Source organism: Aricia agestis, chromosome 20 (genome assembly GCF_905147365.1).
Source record: "Aricia agestis chromosome 20, ilAriAges1.1, whole genome shotgun sequence".
NCBI lineage: Eukaryota > Metazoa > Arthropoda > Insecta > Lepidoptera > Lycaenidae > Aricia > Aricia agestis.
The window spans coordinates 11,455,619-11,476,313 of record NC_056425.1 but is presented as its reverse complement, the minus strand read 5'-3'; the positions used below and the strand labels follow the sequence as shown (position 1 = coordinate 11,476,313).

The following is a 20,695-nucleotide window of genomic DNA, read 5'->3' as shown; positions in this document are numbered from 1 at the left end:
ATAGTTACAGTGGTGGTGGTACTTGAATCTACTACTGTAGGAATGTGAACAAGCACCGAAGCGAAAATTGTCTAATTTTAAATTCCCTTTTTAACAAGTCGCATTTTAAACAAACACAGCACGTACACGGAAAAAATAAACTGTACTCAAAGGGAGATTATCATTATATCAACACGGTATATTATTTTTATTTGCACGTTAACTTTTTATTTGTAGGTTTTCACGTTAAACTGGCGGGAGACGATGCTTCTCTTAGAATGGATAAATAGGTTTTTTTTAAAGGTTTTTAACATCTAATAAATGAAAAAGTATAAGTATTGATGTTTTCTGTCTTGAAAAAATACGTAAAAACAGGCTTGTTTGTGCAGAAATTAGACATTGTGGTGGAACCATGTATTTTTTCAATCATTTTCAATATTCAAGGTTCCATAAGTGAGCATGATATTAGTAAGATAGACGAATACTGTTGCATTTTTTTTTGCGATTGCGTGAAAATCAGATGAATTTTAATATAATATTATGTTCTAATAAATATTGACGAGAATATAATATAGTTTACTGTCTCATAATAATCACAAAATATAAAGAAGATGCTGAATATAAATTTCTATTTCGCCTCTTTTTTGTATTTTGTGAAAGAAAAGCTAACAATAAAAGATATGAAGTTTTAAATTTACAAAAATACAGATAGAAATGTTGAAATAACCACGTATTTCGAGTTTTAAACTAAATCCAGTCTTATATGAAAGCGGCTTAATACAATAAAGTAAAAATATATTACTTGTTGTTGCCGTACTGAACAAATAATATGAACTTCTCTATGTATAAAGTTGTGTAGGAAAAGTTCCTTTCTAAGCTACGAAACGTTTTTTGCGCAATTCGTTTTGCAGAGTTAGAAAATATATTTTTATTTGTAAAAAATTGTATATTGTTAGTATAATTTGTATAATTTATGTGCGACTGCGAGCGAATTTAAAAAGAAACGAGCAAACCAAGCAAAAAACAATATGAAATATATTTGATACATATTTTTAGTGTGTTCACCACAGGTATCTATTAATATTGTTTTTATTATAAATGCGAAAGTGTGTCTGTTAGGCCTTTAACGCCAAAACCGCTGAATCCATTTTATGTTCGGTATGGAGATACTTTAATGCCCAGAAAGGACATATTATAGTAATACTTTTTATCCTGAAAAATGAACGGTTTTTGCATGATAACTCAAACTTTCAAAAGTCAAACTTTTATATTTTAAGAGCGCACTTTCGTATTTTTTTTTACTTAATTTTTTATCACCTGAAAGAAACGCACAGTATAAACAGAATAGAGAATATCTAGGGTTATTTACACGGGCTGGAATGGCTAAACAAAATAGCTCTAGTGATGCACTAATGCATTTTTGAAGTGAACACTTTTTTCGAGCCGTGCTTTGTAAAATTATACCAGGGGGGTGAGCTATAAAACCTTTTCGTTTTCGCTTCGTTATAGAATCGCCGATGAAAATGTATGGAATTGACATAAGCGTTCGTTAATATGACGTTGAGGTTCGACTCGTCTTATGTCAATTCCATACATTTTGATCGGCGATTCTATAACGATGGATAATAATTCGTATGATGGAGTAAGAATAAACCACTGGCGTGGCGCAATAGGGATAGACACCCCACCCCGTCTCTCAAAAACAAACGTGACGTAATAAAAAAAATCATGTCCCATCTCACAAAAAACCTAAGTTTAACATACATTTTCAAATCAGCTTTGCAATAGTTGTTAGAACCTTTTCAAAATCATTAGCCTAAAATATCTGCAAATGATTGCAATACGCCATAAAAATTCTCAGGGGTCAGATTTTTAGAATTCGAATGTCGATTACATACACACGAGAATTGGGTCCAAGGTCGTATGACCGAATATCGAATTACCTGATATTCCAAGTTAGCTATTATGTAATCATCCTAAACTCCAGGGATTATGTTAGAATTTGTACTAAAGTCTAAAACTAGATTACACCGAAGGTCTCATATTTCTATGATTATATATCTGTATATATAAAACTCAAAGGTGACTGACTGATTGACATAGTGATCTATCAACGCACAGCCCAAACCACTGGACGGATCGTGCTGAAATTTTGCATGCAGGTAGATGTTATAACGTAGGCATCCGCTAAGAAAGGATTTTGATAAATTCCAACCCCATGGGGTTCAAATAGGGGATGAAAGTTTGTGTATAATAATACTTCTTAACGCGAGTGAAGCCGCGGGCAAAAGCTCGTTTTATATATAATTGATTGTACTGTGTATATATATATATATATATATATATATATATATATATATATATATATATATATATATATATATATATATATATATATATATATATATATATATATATATATATATATACAGGGTGTAACAAAAATAAGTGATAATACTTTAGGGTGTGTACGTGTTCCTTGTAGTGAGTTCACTGTGAAAGTAGCAGCGCTGAAAGACCAAAATTTTTTTTCACTTTTGTTTTGGAAAACTCGTGACGCTCGGGCCCTTGCCCATACAAAAGTGAAAAAAAATTTTGGTCTTTCAGCGCTGCTACTTTCACAGTGAACTCTCTACAAGGAACATGTACACACCCTTAAGTATTATCACTTATTTTTGTTACACACTGTATATATAGTAATTAATGAATATAGTGGATAAAGTGCACGTAATATTGTGTTTTATTTGTGTTTAAAATGAATTTCCACCAAGAACCGACATCGACAGTACAATCAATTATACTGGTACCGACTGGACTATCACTATGTACCGGTATGAAGATACGCATTTTATCCAGAAATTTTGGCGCAACAATTAAGGAGGTATGTAATACAACAATAAATTACCTATACGACAACACACAATAGGCCCTTTAGCCAAGACCTTTTCTTTATCGCTTCTTTATAGAATCACCGATCAAAATGTATGGAATTGACATAAGCGTTCATTAATATGACGTTGACGTTCTACTCGTCTAGAATCCGAATTAATAAAGAAAGAAAACGTCTTGGCTACAGGCTCATTTACTTTATAGCGTGGCGCAGTACAGAAAACACATTCTTTTTTTTAAAGGGGAAATGGGTCACCACTGCAACCATTACTCCTGTGTCGCCAGGATCAACAGCGGTATCCAACCAAAACCCTTTTATATGATCTCAGGGATGCCCGAGGGACAAGCTAAATCTGCCTTGGGACCGCAACGAAATTAATAAGAAGAAGATAGGAGGAGTAGGAGATCGCAGGAGGAGTAGAAAAAACATCGGTATTCAGACACTAAATAAAATAAACCGCATATTGTAACATCTGTAGCGCAAAAAGAGCATTGTAGTTTAACAAATATTTACACCACCGCTGCATGAGACATTTATTATTTACACACAATTTTTATTACGTTCTTTTGCGTATGATAGACCGACACAGATTTTCAGATTACTATAGATATTGGCGGAACATTTTTCAGAACAAAACCTATCCCATGCGGTTGTTCCAAATCTTTAATCATCATCAAGCTTTGTTTAGCTATTTAAGCGTGAAAAGGTAACATTTTTTTTTATGAACTTATTTCATAAAAAAAAATGTTACCTTTTCACGGTAACATTTTTTTTTATGAAATATGTTCATTTCATAAAAAAAAAAATGTTACCGTAATAAGTTCAAGAGGCAAACGAGCAAACGGGTCACCTGATGGAAAGCAACTCCCGTCGCCCATGGACACTCGCAGCATCAGAAGAGTCGCTTTTATAATACTAGTAATGAAGTAAGGTAAAGGATAGCTGCGGATCTAACGATCCGTTAAGGGTCAGATCACATTGCAACGTAAAGATGCGATGTTCACTTACTACAGAAGAAAATACATAATATATTTGATTGATAGACATACCGGCCGTAGTATATGTTCCAATTGTAAATCTAAAAATTTAATAATTTATAGCGTTTTAAACTGCCCCGGGGCAGGGCAGGCAGGGCAGGCCGAATGGATACGGAAATAGCCGAACAAAACCGATGATCCACGAAGCATGAGGACTTAGTACTAGTGCAATACGTAGTTTATGTTCTTAATTTGAACTTCGGCTGTGTTCGTATCCTGTCGGGCACATATTTTGTTCAGACACTAGACTGACAGATACGAAAACTGGGCAGTTCTGGAAATATTACATACATACGGGTTGAATTGATACGGTGAGAAAATATAACCTTAAAATGAATATCACATGCATATTCTGTCCTATAACTCCATTTGCACCCTCAAATCAAGACGCAGGAACAATTTAAGCAAATATTAGTGTAGTGTTAATATAATTTCGTCCCGGTCTAGTTTCACTCAAGATTGGACTCGTCTTTGATCAATAACTCAATTTAACCCCCAGTTTCACATCTACTCGTAGTATAACATTCACGCTGTAATTTGATTATTATTAGCCTAGGGAGTATTTTTAGCCCAGTTTAGGGTTAAAATGCTTATAAGAGCCTGATTCTGAGTATAAAGTTTGAAAAGACGTAAAGGTAATACATTGCAATATATTGGAACGAAGTTAATTATCGCGCGTTGCGAAAGGGGGCTAGACGGAAAAAGTTGTAACGACACTTTTTTTGTACCTACGAAGTAGGGCGTTGATGTGGCGATGACGTCGACTAACGGGAAATTTAAAATTCTACCATTCCTCTATGACGGGAAATTTGAATTTTTTTAGCTGGGTGTGGTGCGTCAACTATTCATTATTTTATAACTTTTTTTTATCCGGGTGTCCCTTGACACCTCTCAAGTTTTATTATTATTATTTTATTATGTGTAAGTACTAAGTACTGAATACTTTTAAAAACGTAGTTTTTGCGCGTGACTTCGTTCGTTTCGACCCATCAACATTGGGAGGTGAATTTTGAAATATCTATATTTTGATTGATATATTTCCATTTTTCAACATTATACAATAACCACCTTTCTGAGAAGCATACTCTGCTGTAGAGGAATGTTTTGTTCTTGTCTGTCTCGTCAGAGAAGTGGTATGATGGACAAGCAGAAATTGTACATCTTTATTGTCTGTTACACATTCCACAGTGCAGTATTTGTTTTAGATTTTTTAATACAATTTTTAAAGCACCGTGTCTCATTAGGGTTGGACCTCATCTGGCAGCACGGAATCGCATTTGTTCCGCCTGTGCTACCACGTGCTGAAGTATGCTGCTGCATGAGAACGCGCGCTGTTGCATTGCGCAGACAAAAAAGGCGATCGCAGCAAGTAATCGGGGGTGAAAGGATGCGTTAGCATGCTCTCGCGCGCTTCAGCGTTCCGGAGTCTCCCTGCCGACCATTGCATTTTGTCTGTGATGCCGATCGCCTTGAGGATTCAACCGCGTGCTATCACATTATGCGTTCTGTCTCGGTCTATCAAATGGCAGTTCTAAGCGACAGAAAGAGAAAGGGCGACGGAAAAAGGCGATTCCGTGCTGCCAGATGAGGTCCAACACTTACAAGACTATAACTATAATAAAAGCTTAAACTCCTATGTCAATGAATATTACAATATTTTTTTATTTCCCAGCAAAAGTCGTGTTTACATTTATGAAAACAACACGTGAGAGCAAAAAATAAATTTAATTGTCATGAATACACAAAATGGACGATAAATGTAATAACTTCAGGTGGAGCGGCATTTTTATCAAATATTTACGTAAAGGGTCAGTGCAGAGTCGAAGTAAATGTTTTAAATTCTCTGAATTTCAAATACATTGCAACGTGACGACGCGTTACGATGCATTTCAAATGAGCCATTCAAAATTGGAACAGGCAACACAACAACGCAAGTTTGTCAATAATTCAATGTTTATCTTGTGTAGTAAATAAAGTTTATTCATATAAAAAAGCTTTAAAACACGCTTCATCCCGTTGCTGTGTAAACTGGGTCAGTTTACATAGCAACGGGATATAGTGCTAACGTATTTCTATTATATTTTTTATATTATTCGGAGCGTGCGAAGTGGGTGGAGGGGATAAAGAAAGCGATTGCCGCGCTTGCCGTGGCAAAAATATGCAACCAAAGGGGCTCAGTTAGTAGTCAAACAAACTTGTCAATCTTGTTTTTGTATCGTAGACTGCAAAAATAACAGCAAAAATAGGTAGTCAGTATACGAATTCAATGTTTTTCCTAAATTCACTAGGAAATTAGATCAGATAGCTGCTGTAAAAATGAAAAAGTATGTGATTCGATATAACCTAAAATTGCATTATCAGTCAAGTCAATTTTATTTATGTTGTAGTAAGTAATTTTATAAAGATATTAATTGAGTACCTAACTATCGTTTTAGTGTTGATGACTGATGGACCACCATGTTCTCAAAAACCCGACGACAAAACTTGCAGTGATAGTTTCATAGAATACCTATTTTATTTAAATCCAAAGTATCAGTGTTTTAGTAAATTTACAGACTCCGATTTTCTTGCAGAGTATTAATATTGTAAAAAATAAATAAAAACAAGATTTTTAAAAACATTACATTTATTTTTTTCAAGTATAAAGTATTGCATGTATTTTTACTACTGATTAAAGCAGCAATATGTTTGCACTTGCCGCTCTGGTTATAAACGCAGCTGCATTTTACTCCAGCAACAACCGATGATTATTATCTATCTGTAATAATGAATAAAAATGTTTAGACTACCTTTATCTAAATGCTTAGTTACGTTTTTGGTTGGTTCATTACTTACGTTTGAACTTGTTTTATAGGGTGCTAAAGTCACCGATGTTCAACGAATTATATTGGCTCGTATAAAATAACATTGCCATTAGTTCTTTGCTCTTCTACATCCCTTATATGTCCTGCTAACACCAATTTATTTCCTTTAAGCATAGATTGGGCCTTGAAACTTATTGAGTGTTTTATTCATTTACCCATTACTTTCAAAACCAGTTTTTTATGATTATATTCATTTTCCCCAAGTAGTTTTTAACTAAATCTAACCCAAATACAATTAATTATTGTTCTTAATATATTTTATTTGCTATAATATTTACAAAATAAACAAACTCTTGTTGTTTATTTTTTGACACATGCCCCTAAGACTTCGTTTGAAATATGTCACTACTGACGTGCACGTTCCGAATAACATCAGTCTGTAATTTGTCGTAGAAGCTCTATAGCAGCTGTAGTAGCAGCTCTACAGCTGCCGTAGCAGGTCTACAGCTGACGTAGCAGCTCTACAGCTGTTGTAGCAGCTCTACAGCTGCTGTAGCAGGTCTACAGCTGCTGTAGCAGCTCTACAGCTGTCGTAGCAGGTCTACGGCTGTTGACGTATCAACTCTACGGCTGTCGTAGCAGCTCTACAGCTGCCGTAGCAGCTCTACAGCTACTGTAGCAGCTCTACAGCTGTCGTAGCAGGTCTACGGCTGTCATAGCAGGTCTACAGCTGTTGACGTACTCTACGGCTGTCGTAGCAGCTCTACAGCTGCCGTAGCAGCTCTACGGCTGCCATAGCAACTCTACAGCTGCCGTAGCAGCTCTACAGCTGTCATAGCAGGTCTACGGCTGTCGTAGCAGCTCTACAGCTGCCGTAGCAGCTCTACGGCTGCCATAGCAACTCTACAGCTGCCGTAGCAGCTCTACAGCTGTCATAGCAGGTCTACGGCTGTCGTAGCAGCGTTACGGTTGTCGTAGAAGGTCTACAATTTTCGTACTTAACTAGTCTATACAGACTAGTTAAGTAACTTGTCGTAGTATTTCTACAATAATTATTGTCGACAGCTGTAGAAGTCTGTAGCTCTATAACAGGGGTCGTATCATCTGTATAATACTAAGGGTAGTATAATATATTTTGATTCTAGCATTAGCTCTTGTTGGCATATTTAACTTAAATTTAAAAATTACAAAACTCGTTAAATTAAAGAATAGGGATTAGGGAACATGCAAATATATTGTTTATGAAAAGTTTGCTATTAAAATGTTAAAAAAATATAAAAGAAGGGCCACTGAAAGGTTAATATTTTATAAAATATTGTTATTTTACAAAAAATTGGAATTAAAAGTAACTTGAAACCGAATGGATTTCAAAATGCCTCCTATTTTGACCGTTTTTATCTTTTTTAACGCTAAATGGAACGCGGAGCATAACAACTTTTTGAGAGGTACGAACAGGTGGGGGCTGGGGCCACTGTCAATAATTGTCAAACAGTTTGATAGTAAATTACAGTGGGGTCCTCACATTGCTAATCTAGCAGGTAGGCTCAGTTCTGCAGCATATGCAGTCAGAAAAATTAGAGAAATTTCTGACGAAGACGCGGCACGATTAGTATATTTTAGTTATTTTCATAGTAGGATGTCATATGGAATCCTTTTATGGGGAAACGCTGCCGACATTAATACAATATTTGTGCTGCAGAAGCGAGCCATACGTTCTATTTATAAAATGTCTGCTTTAGAATCTCTGAGAGATAAATTAAAAGAAATTGGTATTCTAACTGTTGCTTCTCAATACATTTTGGATAATGTAATATATGTTAGAAAAAATATAAATAAATTTAAAGTTAAAAGTGACATTCACTGTAGAAATACTAGAAATAAGCACAAGCTGGACATGCCAGTGATCAGACTTAGTAAAGTCAGTAAATCTTTTAAAGGTCAATGTATACGCCTTTACAATAAAATCCCAGAAAACGTTCAAAATCTTTCCATTAATAAATTTAAAAAAGTAGTCAAAGAGCGTTTGTGTGCCAAAGCTTATTATAAGGTCAATGATTTCATAGAAGATGGCACATCTTGGGAGTAGGATGGCTTCTTGCAAGGCTACTTCTACATTATTATATTATGACTTACAATTATGTATGTTGACATTGTATATAATATTAAGTTACAAAATTGTAAACTTTATTTTAAAAGAATAATTTTTCTCTCACTTTTTTGGTAAAAAGTGGAACCCGTGCGAGTTTCTTACGCCGGTTCTTCTCGCCGGGGTAGTTCCCGAACCGGTGGTAGGCATCAGGTAGACATTCTGAAAAAATTTGATTCAAATTTACTCAGAAATAAAACATTTTTTATTTATTTTTTATTTTTTAGTAGTGACGTCATACAGACTTTAGATCCGTTTTGGCGCCAAAATTTAAACTGACAATTTTAAACCGCATTTTTGCAGTAAATTCCAGTGTTTTAATTTTTTAACATACTTGTGGTCTATTCTACATGGAGTTATTTAAAATAAACACAAAAATAAAAATATCGCATCTTCCCTATTGCAAAAGACGTTCTTAATTAGGTCAGGTATTTACCTTGAGGCCAGATGGACGTGGTGTTAATTGTCTCTAGTTATTTATCAATATATCGTGACATGTGTGTATCTACCAACACATACCCACTCTAGCGCCGAAATCACGAGCGACAAACCTAACAAGTTAAAGTCGTGTTAACAATATACTAACTTTTAACGAATACTATTCAATAGTTAAATTGGCCACGAGCGCGAGAGATCTATGTGCAGTCACCGTGTATGGTCTGAGAGTGCTTTGTCACTAGTCGCCGTGAGGAAGTTAATTACAATTGATAGAAACTAACGCCAAATTAATGACAAACGAGTACTTATAAGCTTTGCCCACACTGTGCCTTTTTCTGTTCGTCAAGGGCGTGCGTTATAGCGCAGTCAACAGCGAACGTGAGCCATGCCCGCGGCGCATGCCCTCTGACCGTATCCAAAACTTCAAAAATGACAATATTGGCGTTGCGGTCCTTGATGAAAATTATTAAATAAACATCTTTCATTTATCAATATCATTGATAAATGGCTAGTACATAAAGTTAATCTATACTAATATTATAAATGCGAAAGTATCTCTGTCTGTCTGTCTGTCTGTCTCGCTTTCACGCCAAAACTACCGAACCGATTGTAATGAAATTTTGTATACAGATAGTCTAAAGCCTGAGAAAGGACATAGGCTACTTTTTTACTGGAAAAAAGGGTTGTAAGGGGGTGAAAATACTAATATTATAAATGCGAAAGTATCTCTGTCTGTGTGTCTGTCTGTCTGTCTCGCTTTCACGACAAAACTACCGAACCGATTGTAATGAAATTTTGTATACAGATAGTCTAAAGCCTAAGAAAGGACATAGGCTACTTTTTTACTGAAAAAAAGGGTTGTAAGGGGGTGACAATGCGTAAATTTGTTCAAATTAAGTTAGTTCCAAAAGTTAATAATAGATGGCGCCGTGCGTCTCTTACATCACGCTAACGCTTGCTCAAAAATCTTTCTATAAGACGTGGTATCAACTTACTAATAAGTTTCGATTTTTTTCGATTGTTGTTTTTATTCGACGTTATTAAATAACTCAGTACTTTATATGCAGTGACGTAACCTTAAACCTATCAATGATAAATAGTTTATGGGTAAAGTTGTGTAATTGGGGGGCTAAATAAGCTTTCAAATTTGGCATAATATATAAAGTTTAATTTTAAAAAATGAAATATTATGTGCACACTGCATAGCTGTTTTGATTTAAGGGGTACCAGGGATTTTTTTTATAAAAGCTTTTGACACCAAGTTTGTTGACATCGCGCGCTCTAAACTGAAGTCCACGCGGACGAATTCGCGGGCAACAGCTAGTATACTATATTATTAACTTTATGGTCTAGTGCGCTTTGCGGCAGTTAGTGATTAAGTATTTAACTTAAATGTAATGAAGAATCTTTGAGAAAATGCATGAAATTTATGTCAAAATTTCATTAAATTACCGTTAAGTTATCATTAAATCTCTTTGAGCGCGGATGTTAAGATTTAAAAGTCATTAGAGCAACCTTTTTCCAAAATCGGAGGTTGTTCTTCACGATATCTTCGAATTTAGAACATTTTTAAATTTATTCATACGGCACGACATGACACAGTCAAAGTGTCGTCGATTTGATTTTCAATCTTATCTCTATAACCCTTGAGTTGACTTCAGCTTATCTGCGGATGTGACTGAATTTTTTTTCGCACTTCTATTTTCAACTTTCTGTATATTTATATAAGGAACGTTTTGGTTTGTTAGGGTATGTCCCCGCAAAACCACATAGGTTTGTAGATTCTCGGCTTTCATCTTGATGAGAAAAATGCGGATCTTTCCCGTTGGAACCGGATTTCAAATATCTAGCTTGTGGCTTTCTTTGATGGCGTGATTTGTGATAGCAAATGAAGTGATCTGTTTGTACATCTTGTAGGGTAAGCTGTCTAAATAATGTGGATCAGAAAATCTATAGAGAAAACCATGAGATGAGGCACAGAGGTTTATATAATAATCATTTGGTAATAATGATTTTAGCTGTGTATAATAGCTATTCAAAATAAGCTCAAATTGTCTTCCAATGAAATTTTTTTCATCAATTTAGTTTCAAATGTACAAAAAAACTTTTAAAAAAATCAAGAAAAGGACAAGCTGACCTAGTATGTTTGTTGCGTTAAAAACGTTGGTCCGCTATCTGCCTATGAATCAACTTCTCTGTTAGTACAAACACATAATATATTTGTACATAAAATAAAGGTTACACACAACCTTATTAAATATTTTGATTCATTATTCACGCCTAACATGCGACCGTCCTCCAGAGTATACACAATATACGTACTAATATCATAAATAAAAAAGAGTGTATATCTGTTTGTTATACACATCCGAACCGCTGAGGCGATTTTGCTGAAATTAGGTTTTTTTTTTATGAAATAAGGCGGCAAACGAGCAAACGGGTCACCTGATGGAAAGCAACTTCCGTCGCTTGAGCAGAGCTGCATGTGCGTTGCCGGCCTTTTAAGAGGGAAATGGAGTAATAGGGGAGGGAAGGGAAGGGAATAGGGGAAGGTAGGGAGGGGAAGGAAATAGGTTAGGGGATTGGGCCTCCGGTAAACTCACTCACTCGGCGAAACACAGCGCAAGCGCTGTTTCACGCCGGTTTTCTGTGAGAACGTGGTATTTCTCCGGTCGAGCCGGCCCATTCGCGCTGAAGCATGGCTCTCCCACGTATAAATATACGTACTAATATCTATATATATAAAACTCAAAGGTGACTGACTGACTGATTGACATAGTGATCTATCAACGCACAGCCCAAACCACTGGACGGATCGGGCTGAAATTTGGCATGCAGGTAGATGTTATGACGTAGGCATCCGCTAAGAAAGGATTTTCATTAATTCCAACCCCAAGGGGTTCAAATAGGGGATGAAAGTTTATATATAACGAGCTTTTGCCCGCGGCTTCGCTCGCGTTAAGAAGTATTATTATATACAAACTTTCATCTCCTATTTGAACACCTTGGGGTTACTATAATACTTCTTAACGCGAGCGAAGCCGCGGGCAAAAGCTCGTCTTATATAAAAAAGAGTGTATATGTGTTTGTTATATTCTCTTCACGTCCGAACCGCTGAACCGATTTTGCTGAAATTTGGTATGGAGGTACTTTGATTCCCAGGAAAGGACAATGAATACTTTTTGTCTCGGAAAAATCTACGGTTCCAACGCGATAAACTAATTTTGCCGCAACGGAGTTACGGGCGTCATGTAGTATGCAATATTATACATACGGGTTTAAGTAAAAATACTTCGACAAAGCCCAAATATAAAGTAAATTCCTCGTTACCCATATCACTGTTCTATAGGGAAACACAAATACCTATACCCCTATTCTGATTTATAATGCTGCTTTAATGCAGCTTCGTTCCTTGTTTAGTTACCTATCAAAAACAAAATAGTGTAATCATTCGTATAAAATTGTAGAGCTTGCCCAACATAAAATGACACGCCCTCTCTATCTACACCTATAACAGTACAGTATAAAATTGCCCATTTATATCAACTCTACTCCACTCGGGCTAACTTGTCCCTAGCGGTCATTGACTCCCTGTCAAAAACTTGTCATTTTCCATATAAAACCACGATCGACAATATCTGACACTTCATTGTCAATCGCGGTTTAACTAGTACCGCTCAAGGTCACCTAAATATTACAAATGTATTGAAATGTGTACCTAAGGTACACTTTTTTGACAAGTATTGTGGAGCATGTTTTTTGACGGAGTTACTTTTCCTTAGTTTTTATTATTCGTAGGCTTTACATAATATATATTTAACATCTGGAATGACAACTCATTGACACTGTCTTTCCATCTTATTAAATTGTATTTTGCTGACTGAAAAAATCGGTTGAGCCGTTTTGGAGAGGTTTCGCGCACAAATACTGTGACATGAGAATTTTTTATATTAAATTCCTTCTTTGAGTACCAGTAAAGAATATTGTTGCTTATCAAAAGGCAAAATTTACGGTTCCATCCATAGAAATAAATAAAGATAGAACGGTGACGCGCGCGTGTTGCTAAGGAATCGAACGTGTAAATTTTTGCTTTGCTTTTAGTTAGAACAAATAACTTACCCGGGGAAAGAAATGCCTGCTTTTGACCGATTCCTTTTCGTACTTCTGTTTTTACAATTAGACACTGCACAATGAGGCATTTTTGCACAACCGCTCCGGTGTAATAAAGTCGAGAGGTGCGCGCTGACTGAATTAACGTTTAACGAATCTTGCTCATTTGTGCAAGATTGAAACACGCGTATTCCACCCGCTTAGCCGTTCTATCTTGATTTATTTCTGTAGTTCCATCACTATGAAACAATTAGTTACACATCACGTATTCATAAAACTTATTAGGTTTTTCGAACACAAACACACGGAAACGGAATTAAGTTTTTTTCGGTTCCACAGAGGAATACGAACCCTTCTTAAATTGAATTTGCATCGAACTCGTGGAAGCGCTAAGTCGACGAATCAAATAAAAAATCTAACAATTTAAACATATTTCAGGCCCAGTTTTTCTATGTCTTTGTAGGAATAATAATGTTAAAAACATTTGGTAAAACAAAAAAATGTGGTTAGTTACCTGCACTACACCTGATGATGATTTTATCGAAACCGGTCGTGTGAAACATAATTATTGTTAATTATTTTTTTTTTTTATAAAGTAAGGGGGCAAACGAGCAAATGGGTCACCTGATGGAAAGCAACTTCCGTCGCCCATGGACACTCGCAGCATCAGAAGAGCTGCATGTGCGTTGCCGGCCTTTTAAGAGGGAATAGGGTAATAGGGGAGGGTAGGGATGGGAAGGGAAGGGAATAGGCGAGGGTAGGAAAGGGAATAGGGTAGGGGATTGGGCCTCCGGTAAACTAACTCACTCGACGAAACACAGCGCAAGCGCTGTTTCACGCCGGTTTTCTGTGAGAACCCATTCGTGCCGAAGCATGGCTCTCCCACGTATATATAATTAATAAAAGTGGAAAAAGTGTATGAAAAATGTATATTATTACTGTGCAAAAATGTGGGTATTCTTTATAAGTAGGTACTTAGTTCTTATTATAATATCTTTTTGTTGTATTTATTTATGCGTTAGTTAACTACGTAGGTCCCCCGTCTGTCTAGGAATCAATTTCTCTGATAGTACATTATAAATTATGACACCCTTTTTTCATCGGAAAGGGTTAACACCCATACAAGTAAGATTCGACATCCCGTACGTACGCGAGGTACCCATACAAGTGAATATGAAAAGTTAAGAGAACTATTGTCGAAGTGAAACCAAGTTAAACGCTGTATGGGCTGATAACACGACAGTCGGGTATTAAAGAAGTTCCGATTCAATTTACTTGTTCAACTACCTGGGCGGAATAAGCCAGGCGGTAGGGTGGGGGCACACTGGGAATTTTGTTAGGAATTACTACGATTCTCATACTTCGAAAATCACTTTGATCGCAAACGAGTTATAATTTTATCAAATCGCTTCATATCGCTATCGCTATCTTCATGGAGTAAGACAGAAAGAATCCAAATTCGTGTGAAATTTCATCAAAATCGCCTTAGTAGTTTTAAATCTAGATCGATGTAAGCCAACAAAATTTTGGGAGCAGTTGTTATGATAATATATTATCAAGTAATTACACGCTACAAGTGTCGAAATCGGAAGCGGGCAACGGGGCGGTGGCGGTGGCGGTGGCGGCCCGGGAATGGTGCGTTCCAATGTATAGATTGATATTATGGAAGGTCTCGAAAGCAGCGACGCGGCGACTTCCCGCTTCGCCACCACCCTTTCTGGCCTGCTGCCTGCTGATTTCGAGACTGAAGCCAGGGCCGGGACACATAAACACGATACGACGTCATGTCGTACCACGATGCGGCGTCGTTTCACGATGCGACGTCGCGTCGTGGGAATCTACGACGAGCATCGTAAAAAACTACGTCGCGACATCGTAACGTGCCACGGCACGACGTCGCGTCATCTTTGAATTTTAAATAACAACTGTGCCACTGACACAGGAACGCATCGTGAGTTTCTACGACGCGACGTCGTGCCGTGTATCGTGGCACGTTACGATGTCGCGACGTAGTTAGTAGTTTTTTACGATGCTCGTCGTAGATTCCCACGACGTGACGTCGCATCGTGAAACGATGTGTCATGTCACGATCATGTTTATGTGTCCCGGCCCTAATGGGGTGGATACTGAACTAATCCACCAACTGTAAAGCAGGTTACCGTCAAAAATAAATACAAAGCAGCATTAACATTTAACATACATCCTCAAAACAATGCAGCATTAGCATACATCCTCTCCCACGCCACGCAGCGCGCCGGCGCGACAATCGACTCACCTTCATGATCCAACATCTTTTAAAATTTCGATCTTCTCGTGAACTGAAAGCAGTTTAAAAATTTTAACCACCTCATAAAAGTGCACAATACCGCTTAATAAGTTTTCACTTCAATAAAATCAATAATGTAATCCCTGTGCAACCCCAACCTTTAACATACACGACCCGCCGATTATGCGGCCGGCTGCGACGCCTCGCAGTTGTTTTAATGAAATTTCAGATTAAGCCCCATCTCCCATCCTCATTCCTCCATACCCCGTACTCCATTTACCCCATACACCCCATGCATGACTTTAAGTCCAATGCCTGTCTGCGTCATGGTATCGGTTGTTATAAATGTGTATGAATGAATAATAATAACTCCTGCACCGGTTTCGTTGACGGTGGCCGGTTTCAATAAAATTAGGTCACTTACGCAGGAGTAATTTTATAGTACCCAAGTGTGTGCGCAATACACAAAAGCTCTCTCTCGCTCTCTCTATCTCTCTTTCTTTACTCTAATAACCCAGTAGGACGGAATGAATGGATGGATTGTTGCTCTGTTTCGAAAGAACTGAACGGATTGTGATGAAAATTTAGCGTGGTAGTAGCTAAGGCTGCAGATTAATGATGCTGAATTTTATCTCACCAGTATAATATAAGAAACGCAGTAGAGGCCAGATGACAGATAGAACAGTGATGCCATTCATTCTGGAAAATAGCGTTTACGTTGGCAAAAGTTAGTCCCATAAAGGCTAGCTCCTCTGACCTCTTCATACCTGATGTTTCATGTCCCATATATGAGTCATATCTCTTGTCTCATGTCCCAGGCAACATTTTAGGCTGGATACCATAATATTATGTACGGCTTCTCATGCCTCTTGCGTCATGTCTCATACCTCAGTTCTGACACTTCATACCTTATTTAATTCATACATTACCTCATGATAATCTCGCGGCGTCATTTCAACACGCGAACTCGTATGAAAATTTGCGGCTCCTGTATTCGCATATTTTTGCAATCTATTACATATAATAAAACTGTAGAAATGACAATTCTGTACATTAAAGATATCCAAAAAATAATAAGTGGGGGCTGTTACTACATCGCTATAGAAGCCAAAACTGTGGTTAGTTTTTTGTCTGTCTGTCTGTCTGTATGTTTGTTCCAGCATCACACGAAAACTACTGATCCGATTTGAATGCGGTTTTCGCAGATATATTTGTCTTCTCCCAACTTAACATCTGGTGTACAAAAATTTTTCCCCCCACCTCTCCAAGGGGTCAAAAGAGGGGGTAAGATTTTGTACCAAACTTTTTTCTTTAACACGAAAACTACTGATCCGATTTGAATACGGTTTTCGCACATATATTTATCTTCTTCCAACTTAACATCTGGTGTATAAATTTTTCCCCCCTCACCCCTCTAGGGGGACCAAAGAGGGGGTCAAATTTTGTATCAAACTATTTTCTTCAATGGACTAACTTCATATTATTAACTGTATTTTTCAATTTAACATCTGGTGTATAAAATTTTTCCCCCACCCCTTTAAGGGGGCCGAAGAGGGGATCAGATATTGTATCAAACTTTTTTTTTTACATGAAAACTACTGATCCAATTTGAATATGGTTTTCGCAGATATATTTGTCTTCTTCCAACTTCATATCTGGTGTATAAAATTTTTCCCCCCCAACCCTCAAAGGGGACCAAAGAGGGGACAGATTTTGTATCAAACTTTTTCTTGAATAAACTTACATCATATTATAAACTGTATTTTCCAATTTAATATCTGGTGTATAAAATTTTTCCCCTCACCCCTCTAAGGGGACAAGAGAGGGGGCAAGATTTTGTATAAAACCTTTTTCTTTAACACGAAAACTACTGATCCGATTTGAATACGGTTTTTGCAGATATATATGCCTTATTCAAACTTAGCATCTGCGCCGCCCCAATCCCCCCCCCCCCCCCCCAATGTTGCCAAGCAAAAACATGTTGCGTCGCCCCCCAAACCCCCTCCCCCTCCTGGTAATGTTGCTAAGCAAAATGGTGTTGTGTCGTTAGTGTTGAGTTTTACTTCTCCTTCTTTAGAACCAAAGTAAGTTATTTATTAAAAGTGAAATTAATCTAACCAAAACTAAACATGCAGATTTTGCGTGTCGTTTGATTAATATGCGGGAGGCTTTGCCCCTGCCCATACTTGGGGGGGCTGCGCCCCCCCCAAACCCTTCCCTCCTGGTAATGTTGCTAAGCAAAATGGTGTTGCGTCGTTAGTGTTGAGTTTTACTTCTCCTTCTTTAGAATCAAAGTAAGTTATTTATTAAAAGTGAAATTAATCTAACCAAAACTAAACATGCAGATTTTGCGTGTCGTTTGATTAATATGTGGGAGGCTTTGCCCCTGCCAATACTTGGGGGGGTGCGCCCCCCCAAACCCCCCCCCCCCCCTCCTGGTAATGTTGCTAAGCAAAATGGTGTTGCGTCGTTAGTGTTGAGTTAATTCTTATTCCTTAGAAACAAACTAAGTTATTAATTAACAGTGAAACATGTGAAACATACAGATTTCGAGTGTCATTTGATTAATATGAGGGAGGCTTTGCCTGGATATGGACAGACGGACAGGCTGATATTATATCTTTGTAATCGGGTTCTGTTTTTTACCATTTGAGTGAGGGACCATAAAAAGGAGAGAATTATCCATTTCCGTTACTATACTATGGTAACGCCTACGGGAAACAGCTATCCATACTAATATTATAAATGCGAAAGTGTATTTGTTTGTTTGTTTGTCTTTTCTTCGCAGCCTAACGAAGCAACCAATTGACTTGATTTTTGGCATCGACTTAGTTGAAAGGATAGAGAGTAACATAGGCTACTTTTGGTCTTGGAAAAAAATCATGTTTCTAAAGGAGATTTGCAAGAATATTCGTATTGTACACGATTTTCGAATTCCACGCGAGCGAAGCCGCGGGCAAAAGCTAGTTAATTATATTACTACAAATTATGCAAATACTTATATTAAAACTAGATGACGCCCGCAACTCCGTTGCGCCAAAATTCGTTTATCGCGCGGGAACCGTACATTTTTCCGGGATAAAAAGAGTCCTATGTCCTTTTCCAGGATTCAAAGTATCTCCACGCCAAATTTCAGCAAAATCGGTTTAGCAGTTTGGGCGTAACGATGTAACAGACACATCTGTATTTATAATGTTATTACGGATGTGAAAATGTGGTGGTACAGTTGCGAAATTATCAGACACATCCTGCAGGCATAGCATGGTCACCATAGAAACGGTTTCTTTCTACGGAAGGATAGAATTGAAAGTGACAGTTAGGAAATCCGCCATTTTGTCCATAAAATCTGTCAGTATGTCGATTCTTCCGTAGAAAGAAACCGTTTCAATGACCATGCCACGCCTGTAGGTCCTTTTACTACTTAATAAAAACTTAAAAAGTATTACATAAGAAATAAATTAAGAAATTTAGATAAATCCCTGAAATTTCAGCAGTGTGCGAGCTGATGACGACGAATTCCTAAAATTCCAAGGCAACTGAAGATTGAGGATAACATATCTTGAGGAAAAACTAGTCGTTAAATACAAGAATAAAAAAAAATAAAAAAAAAAACTCCACAGCCGAACATATAACCTCCTCCTTTTTGGAAGTCGATTAAAAATGATCATGAAGATTTTTACTTTAAACAGTTAACAGCCTCTAGCCAAGACCTTTTTATTACCGCTTCTTTAAAGAATCGCCGGTCAAAATGTATGTATTTGACATGTTTAGCAGCGTTCGATAAAATAAAGTCGACATTCGACTCTGAATGTTACGTCAATCCCATACATTTTGATCGGCGATTGTATAAAGAAGCGACAAAGAAACTGTCTTGGCTAAGGGTTCTGCAGTGTTCAGAGTAATCAGGCAAGTGCATATAATATTCTGAATCGTGAACCACCGTCTGCGGTCTGCGTGGTTCATACCAATCGATTCCTTATAAGGTTTCTAAAATCGTATATTTTGAACATTTACTCTTTTAGGGTAAATTCAGACCGCAACGCGAACGTAGATGCATTTCTAAATTTGTATGGATTTGACAGTTTTAAATTGTGTGAGACGTTATGCAAATCTATCAGAAATGCGCTTCGCGTTACAGTCTGAATTGACCCTAAGACTGTTCTGCAAATCTATCAGAAATGCGCGTTGCGTTGCAGTCTGAATAAATGACCCTAAAGTGCATTGACGATAACTCCATACATAACAATAAATGGCCGCTCAATACTCCAAAAACGTACAAAGAAATGTTATTACGTTTTGGAGTGTTAGCCATTTGGTTGGGCGGCAACAGTCTTGTGTGGTAATATTGGCTAAATACGCAGCATGCGGCCATTTTTTTGGTAGGCCTTTGCCCAGCAGTGGAACATTATAGGTAATGATCCACTACTGGGCATAGGCCTCCCCCAGGATCTTCCACTGTTCTCGCTCCTGCGCGTCAAAAATGTTGCCATAGTATTATTGTGACGTTAATGCTGCGCCGATTATAATTATTTTACCTTCTTCCCGTCCAAGCCAACTCAACCCCTCAAATTAGAAATATAAGGTTGCTTTACTATCAATGTCTTGTAAATGTGAATAATCGAGATGCTGGAATCACTTTTTTTAGTAGCATATGCTGTAAAGTGGCTGTTAACTTATTAAAGTAAAAAAATGTAAATACTTATTTAAATGACTAATAATTATTTAAATCATTTATTTCGGACACTATTAAAAAAAAGACCAAACCTTTATTGAATGGTGCACTCAATAAAGCTATTTTAAGCTCCATTTATGATTTAGCTGATGTAAAAAACCGGTAAAGAATTAGTAAAAACGAATGGCTAAATAAAATGTTAGCAAAACGAGATTTATTCAAATGAAATAAATCCGATTCGCAAAAAAATATCCGATATTTGGGAATCCCGGCGCAGAATTTTACCACGTGTGTTGAATTGTAAATGTCATGTTAGATTTGGTTAAATCAATTAAGGATTGTTTAAATGTAGA

The 20,695-nt window shown here is 37.1% G+C and overlaps 1 long non-coding RNA gene across 1 annotated transcript; it reads right to left on the bottom strand.

Annotated features, from left to right (window-relative positions):
- Positions 1–803: 803 nt before the first annotated feature.
- LOC121737182 lies at positions 804–19,536 on the bottom strand. Its single transcript, XR_006037106.1, has 3 exons — positions 19,486–19,536; positions 1,824–1,835; positions 804–816 (listed from the first exon to the last, which is right to left on the bottom strand). It is a non-coding gene; the product is annotated as an uncharacterized LOC121737182 (long non-coding RNA).
- Positions 19,537–20,695: the final 1,159 nt, after the last annotated feature.